Source organism: Euprymna scolopes, chromosome 11 (genome assembly GCF_053919585.1).
Source record: "Euprymna scolopes isolate OS-2025 chromosome 11, ASM5391958v1, whole genome shotgun sequence".
Taxonomy (NCBI): Eukaryota; Metazoa; Mollusca; class Cephalopoda; order Sepiida; family Sepiolidae; genus Euprymna; species Euprymna scolopes.
Window position 1 is genome coordinate 81224336 of NC_136492.1, and position 8134 is coordinate 81232469.

At 35.4% G+C, this 8134-nt stretch overlaps 1 pseudogene; it reads right to left on the minus strand.

Annotated features, from left to right (window-relative positions):
- Positions 1-2068: 2068 nt before the first annotated feature.
- LOC145288444 (U2 spliceosomal RNA) lies at positions 2069-2195 on the minus strand (annotated as a pseudogene).
- Positions 2196-8134: the final 5939 nt, after the last annotated feature.

Sequence of the window (8134 nt, forward strand, 5' to 3'; positions counted from 1 at the left end):
TCCCCATACAACTTTATTTAAAAACGCCGTTCTTTATTACTCTTATTTTATATTTAGTGTACGACAGAGCCAGAAACAAATGATATTTCTCAAAAGTATTGCGTCTTTTTACCGAACTCTTCAATAATGCCAGAAAGAAATTTATTGAGCAACAATATATATATATATATATATATATATATATATATATATATATATGTGTGTGTGTGTGTGTGTGTGTGTGTGTGTTTAATCATTTATATTATTTTACTTATATTAAATACATTTTATAATATATAGTTATATAATTATCTACAGTGACTATTTTTTTTTACCTCGGCATATCAGACTAAGGCATAATTCAGAAGATCGTCCATCGAGACTAAATTCCGAATGTTCACTCCGAAATATATGATAATTTTATCGCTTATAAATATTAATTACTAGCAGTTCAGCTCGGGTTTGCTCGGGCCATATGTACTGTTCATAAATTTATGTGCATATGTATGTATATATATATATATATATATATATATATATATATATATATATATACATATATATATATATATATATTAAAATATTTGACTTATATCCAGGTAACCTATATTTAAAAGTTCAAGTGTTAAGAAGAAAAACTTGGCAGAGGAGTTTGATAGAGTCTGCAAAGGTAATCTATTTCAACTTTGACCTCTTGGTAGCCAAATTATCGCTGAAAATGATGAAAACGCTTAAAACCTTTGCTGAATAGGTTGTTAGAGACCGCAAAGGTAAAATCTTTGAAACTTTGACTCCTTGGCAGATAATTCTCGGCCAAAAGCCAACTACAAAAGCTAGCCCTATGTCTGAATTCACTCTATGTAAAAGTTCAAATATTTAGACCAAAAATTGGCTGAGTAATTAGATAGAAACCGCAAAGGTATTTTTTTTTTACTTTGACCCTAATTTTGACCGCTTAACACGTATTGTTTTGGGCTCATATCAAATTAAAAAGTTTGATTCATATCCACGTAATCTACATCTAAAATTGCAAGTGTTTACAACAAAAATTTGCGGAGAAGTTTGGTAGAGTTTTCAAAGGTCAAATCGTTGAACTTTGATCCCTTAACAGCCAAATTTCTGGCCAAAAACTGATTAAAAAGATTTTCCCAAATTTCAATACTCTTTATGTCAAGTTTTGAGTCTGTAGACTGAAAATTGACAGAGTAGTTTGTTAGGGAAATGTCCACACATAAACACACACACACACACACAGAAAATTTCACTTTTATCATTCAAACACTACCGTGTATGAATATATGCTTAAGTCGCAGTTTTAATCGTTTAGAACTGCATTAAAGCTTTATCGCTCACTCATTTTTCGACCAAATTTCAAACAATTATTAGAGTTTATAGATCACCTCCTCAGCTATATTGTGAAAGTTTCAATTTTTGTCCAGTGAAACAAAAGTCGTGATGAATATACTGGTGTTCAAAATAGTAAAAACAAAAACGAAACAAAACAACGTAAGGACGTGTGTGAAGTTTTTAAGACTGTTTCAGCGACTACTGTTGCTTCCCATTCATCGCCCTCGAAAAAAGAAGAGTAACAAGTGAAATAGAACGAATGAGAGAAGAAAAGGGAGATAATTGGTCAGATTTTACTGAAAGCAGACAAATAACTTACCTTGTTATTACATATGTGTATGTTATGTTCATGGGAGCAAAAAACAAAAAACAAAAACAAAAAAAAACAAGACTGAAATTAAACCAAGAACAAGTGAATTTACTGGAAGCCTGGAGAAATAAGGGATTAAAATAGAACAAGGCCGATAGCCATTAGACGCGTGCTCTCGTGTAATGAATGAATGCATGAATGTAGAATTGACATGAAATTCTTAAAGATAAACTAAAATGACCGAAAAATGGGCTGAAATGACTCAAATAAATAAAATGTAAATGACTTAGAGAATGGCTTTAATGAACTTAGGGATGAATTGAATGAAATTAAGAATGACTTGAATGCTTAAAAAATAACTGGAATACTTAAAAAAACAACTGGAATGATCTGGAGAATGACCTGAATGGCTTTGAGACTGACTGGTTTTAAAGTGGGTGATCATTTTACATTAAATTAATACAGAAAAGTGATTCCCCACTTTATATAACAATAAGTACAGCATGTAGTAAGAACAGATACTACACTTTGATATTGGCCAAAAGGCCAAGAAAAGGGTATTTATTTGCTCCCCTACCGAGCAAATTAGGCACAACGCCGATTTTTAATGCGAAGAGTGAAGGGGAAATGGGGCCCAACTCCTCGGGGGGTAAGGGAGCTGGATAGTGACAATTGGTATCAAGGGTTGCCCCTACATTGACTAAGGTCTTATATGTGGGGTTGGTATTTATTTGCTCCCCCACCGAGCAAATGAAGCGCAAGGCCGATTTTTAATGTGAGGAGTGAAGGGGAAATGGGGACAAACTCCCCGAGGAGTAGGGGAGCTGGATAGTGACAATTGTTATGAAGGGTTTCCCCCATATATGGTCTTTGATTGCACTATCTGCCGGGACAGATACTACACTTTGATCACAGCCCGAAGGCCAAGAAAAACATTATTTATTTGCTCCATCACCGAACCGAGCAAATTAGGCACAAGGCCAATTTTTAATGTGAGGAGTGAAGGGGAAATAGGGACCAACTCCCCGAGGAATAGGGGAGCTGGATAGTGACAATTGGTATGGGTATTTATTTGATCCCCCACCGAACAAATTAGGCACAAGGCCGATTTTTAAAGTGAGGAGTGAAGGGGAAATGGGGACCAACTCCCCGGGGAGTAGGGAAGCTGGATAGTGACAACTGGTATAAAGGGTTGGTATTTGTTTGCTCCCCCACCGAGCAAATTAGGCACAAGGCCGATTTTTAATGTGAGGAGTGAGGGGGAAATGGGGACCAACTCTCCGGGAAGTCGGGGAGCTGGATAATGACAATTGGTATGAAGGGTTGCCCCTACATTGACCAAGGTCTTATATGTGGGATTGCCCTCACATCTGGTCTTTGCTTGAGGTATCTGCCGGGAATGATGCTACACTTTGATCTTGGTCAAAAGGCATAGAAAAGGGTATTTATTTGCTCCCCCACTGAGCAAATTAAGCACAAGGCCGATTTTTAATATGAGGAGTGAAGGGAAAATGGGGACCAACACCCCGGGGAGTAGGGAGCTGGGTAGTGACAAATGGTATGAAGGGTTGCCCCTACATTGACCGAGGTCTGATATGTGGGATTGCCCACACATATAGTCTTTGCTTGCAGTATCTGCCTGAACAGCTACTATACTTTGATGTTGGCAAAAAGGCCAAGAAAAGCTTAAAAAGCTAAGAATAGCATATATTAACAACAGACCTTTGATCTTAATCAAAAAGGCCAAGCAAAAAAGTGTTACGGACCGACCGACCGACCGACCGACAGACCAACAGACCGACGGAGTGACTTATAGAATCGCTTGCACGCGACTAAAAATTCGAGCATGAACAGTAATATGGTTAAGCTTATACATGGAAAAGTAAAGGACTAGTTGTTAAAACTGGAAAAGAAAAAGAAGATATTCTGGTAAAAATATAAATTTATAAGATAAAATATTGTAGCATTAAGAATTTTTTAAAAACGGTCAATTTATAACATTATTTTCTCAATTCCAAATGCTGCAATGTTTTAAGTTATAAATTGATTATATTTTTTACTAGAAGGTATTGTCCTTTTATCCAGTTTTAACGACTAGTCATTTACTTTTCCATGTTTAAGCTTAATCATATCACTTTTCATGCTCGCATTTTCTATTGTAAAAGATATATAGATTAAGTACTTTTTTTTCGATAATATAAACTTTTTTTTACAAGGTGATCACCACTTATTAAGGGCCGGAAGACACTCAGGGATAAGGGTTATTGCATGTACAGTACGTTTGTGGAGATTTAATAACGTGTCTACTGAAGCGTTAGACTTGAAGACATCCAGGTTGTAGTCAGGTGGGAAGCAGGCAGACGGGCAGACGGAACAGAGTTCCACAGGTGTGCAGTTCTAAGAAAGAAGCTTTGTTCATAGAATCTACGTTTTGATTTAGGCACAGATAAAGAGTGGGGGAAATTTGACAGTGGTTTCAGCTAGACGGGTGTTTTTCGTAAAAGATTGACGAGGGGGGACCAGAGATTGGAGCTCAGACGAGCATCTGCCATGGAAATAACGATAAAACAAAGATAGGCTCGCAACGTCTCTTCTGTGAGAGAGAGGTTGCAGGGAAGAGAAAAGGGCATCCCCCACTAAGCCACGAAGTCTATTTTGTATTCTGTCAAGGCAGGATAGGCTGTTTTTAGCAGCTCCTGCCCAGATGTGGCAACAATATTCCATCCTTGAGCGTACTTGGCTTTTATATAGATATAGAATTGCATCAGTAGTGAGATATCTTCTGGAGCGGTAGAAGGATCCCGCCATCTTTCCAGCGACCTTGGCAACAGACTTGATGTACGTGTTCCATTTCAGATCAGGAGTAAAGGTCAATTTCAATTGATGCCAGATGGGGATCAGAGCGTTGATGATGTAAAGATAGGAGTTTGGTATAAGATGCATTAAATGTAACCAGCCACGTCTTCCCCAACTGAACAACGCGCTCGAGATCAGAAGAGAGAGAGAGAGAGAGAGAGAGAGAGAGAGAATCAGAGAGAACTTTGTAATTTGCAGCTTTGATGTGTTGCCGTAGATGGTCGTGTAATCAGCATAGATGTCAATGAATGATTTAAGTATGTGTTTAGGGAGATCATTGCTGCAGATCAGGAAGAGAGTTGGGGCCAATAATTTACCTGATTAATTTACACACACACACACACACACACACACACACACATATATATATATATATATATATATATATATATACATATATATATATCAATGGGTGCCCGGCGTTGCCCGGGTGTTTAGAGGTGTATGCTGAGCAAAAAAAAAAAAAAGGTCAATTTTTAAACTTTGACCCCTATTATGACCCCTTAATTTTTTTTGTTTTGGGCTCAACTTAAGTTATTAAGTTAGATCCATGTCCAAGGAACCTATATTTCAAGTGTTTAGACCCAACATTTTCGGAGGAGTTTGGTAGAGTACTCAAATGTCAGATCGTTGAACTTTGACCCCTTAATCAACAAATTTCTGGCCGAAAATGGATTACGTCGATTTTCCCAAATCTACGTACCCTGTATATCAAATTTCGAGTCTTTAGACTTAAAATTGACAGAGTTATTGCGTATGGAAATGTACACACACAGACACAAACACGTTCACTTATATATATATATATATATATATATATATATATATATATATATAAGTGAACGTGTCTGTATCTGTAGAGAGAGAGAGAGAGAGAGAGAGAGAGAGAGAGAGAGAGAGAGAGAGAGAGAGATACATACACACACACACACTTCAGAACTACTTATGTCGACAACAATCTCCGAAGCTTCCAATCTTCGCAGAGGTTCAAGCCGTGGTCGCGATTTTGTCCCAATAATGTTGTGGGTTCGAGTCTAGCATAACTTATAATATTAAACTATAATATTGAAAATATACTTTTCTCTCATACATATATCATTTATTATTACTCGTGCTTTTTATAATTTAATTATCATTTCTTATATCACACACATTACACGGTAATGTGGTGGTAAATGAGATGTTTGTGTCACTTCTGAGTTCAAACAGGGGAATCGATATATAATATATTTTTCATTCCGATGTAAATTCACATTTTTATAATAGTGCTACATTTAAAGGGACCATTCCATGTATCATGTTTGTGGTTCTCTATCTATTTCTTGCTTTCTCTCTCTATTCCTGTTTATTCTTGGTTTTAAAATATACCAGCAGTAGCTGTCTATTTATGTAAATCTGATTGGTTGTTTTTATCAGGCTCCACAAAAAAAAGAAGACCACGTGGTTTCTCAATGAAAGGACAGGCTTACGTTAATGAACCTCTACTGACATTAGCAATATCATGGCATGGAAAGAAAGCCGTGACAAAAATACATGCGATAAATCAGCGGAGTGAATTTACGTCTTATTACGCTGCCAATTTCGCTGCTACAGTCCCGTAATTCAGCGGTGCTGCTGCTGCTTCTGATTAACGTCATGTCAAACCCGGTTGAATTATGTGATGGCGGAATACAATAGCTCGAATAAACAGTTCATTATTTACAACCACGTGTACATAGATCGATATTATAGTCATAACAACGAGCACATTGTGAGCTTAGACTTTCTCCATCGATATTCCAAACTATTTCAAACAAATCAAATATACTTAACTGTGCAATAAAAAAAGAACTTGGTTAGGAATTCTTCGAACTATTGCATCAAAAGTAACTTCTGTTTGAAAATTTAAAAATAAATCCTTAATTTACGCATTTCAATTATTTTATCATTCAGATTTTAACGTTTGGAGATACTTTATAAAAACGTTTTCTTTCTTAGTTGGTTGTATTTTTAGAAGTAGTCGTAGCATTATTAATAGTGTACTTAGTAGTATTCTTTTAATTCCATTATTAATATTATTATGAAGGAACCCGTGGAAATTTATCATGAGACTCATTCATATGTAATATATTGATGTTGGCATTCTGTAAATGTTCAGCGTAAATTTAGACGCTCTGCTATTATTGTAGCTTTTTTGTTAAAACTGCAAAAGTATTTATATAAGCTAGCAAGGACGCCAGGCGTAGTCCGGTTGTAAAGACTGCTTCAATATATTTTAATTTCTTATATATTATTATAGAGTTAATATTTTATCGTTATAAAGTTTCGATTTCCAAAATAAAAAGAGCATCAGCTTGAATCGAAACCGAAACCAACACTTATGAATGTATATATATATATATATATATATATATATATATATATATATATATATATGCGTTGAGTTCCATCAGCTATAATCAAAACCGAAACCAAAAGGTATTTTGAAAGAACGCTTCAATATGATATTTATATCTTGCAGAATTTGTATATCTATCTATAAATCTATAAAAGTGACCGTGTCTGTGTGTCTGTATGTGTTTCTGTGTATCTGTCTGTCTGTGTACAGTTCCCTACGCAATAACTATGTCAATTTTCAGTATACAGACTCGAAATTTGATATACAGGTTACTGAGATTTGGCTGTTAAGGGGTCACAGTTCAACGATTAAACCTTTGAGAACTCTACCAAACTCCTCCGATAATTTTGGGTCTAAACACTTGAAATTTTAGATATAGGTATCTTTGACATGGATCTTACTTAATAACTTGATTTAAGCCCAAAACAATAAACGTTAAGGGGTCATAATAGGAGTCAAAGTAAAAAAAAATTGACCTTTATTTTGTTTTGTTTTTATCAGCATACACCTCCAAACACCCGCGCAACGCCGGACACTCATGCTAGCATATCTATAAAAGTGAATGTGTGTGTGTGTGTCTGTGTACATTTCCATAATTGTCGGAGGAGTTTGGTAGATTTCTCAAAGGTCAAATCGTTGAACTTTGACCCTTTAACAGACAAATTTCTGGCCGAAAACGGATTACAAAGATTTTCCCAAATCTCAGTACCCTGTATATCAAATTCATAGCTATTACGTAGGTAAATGTACACACATCGACACACACACAGACACGTTTACTTTTATAGATATATAGATATATATGTATTTATATATTTGAACGCGTGTATATATTTTTAACTGAGAAAAATTATGCCGTAACAGAAGCCTATGCATATATTAGAGAATGTAATGTGTATAGTTGAAAAACAAAGAAAATGTAGACATGGTTAAAACGAAAACTACACAAAACTCTGTACATTCTTTTCTAAATACCCTTTGGCTTCATGGACGTTAGTTTTGTTTCAAGATCTTATGCATGTTTCTTTTCATCTTGATTGACGTCATAGTTAATCTTCTTAATTCCATAACTTGTAATATAAGAATAAATAGAAATACAGTATTGGCGCCAGATGATGGAGAATACGCATTTGTAAAGCATAAAAATGAATCGAACAAGTTATTCTGTTGGGAGGAGGGGGGATTAAATCAGAGCCCAGTAGGTAAGCCGACAAGTTTATTCAAACAAAATTCAAATTAAAAACCTAAAATAAAAATAGAAATCT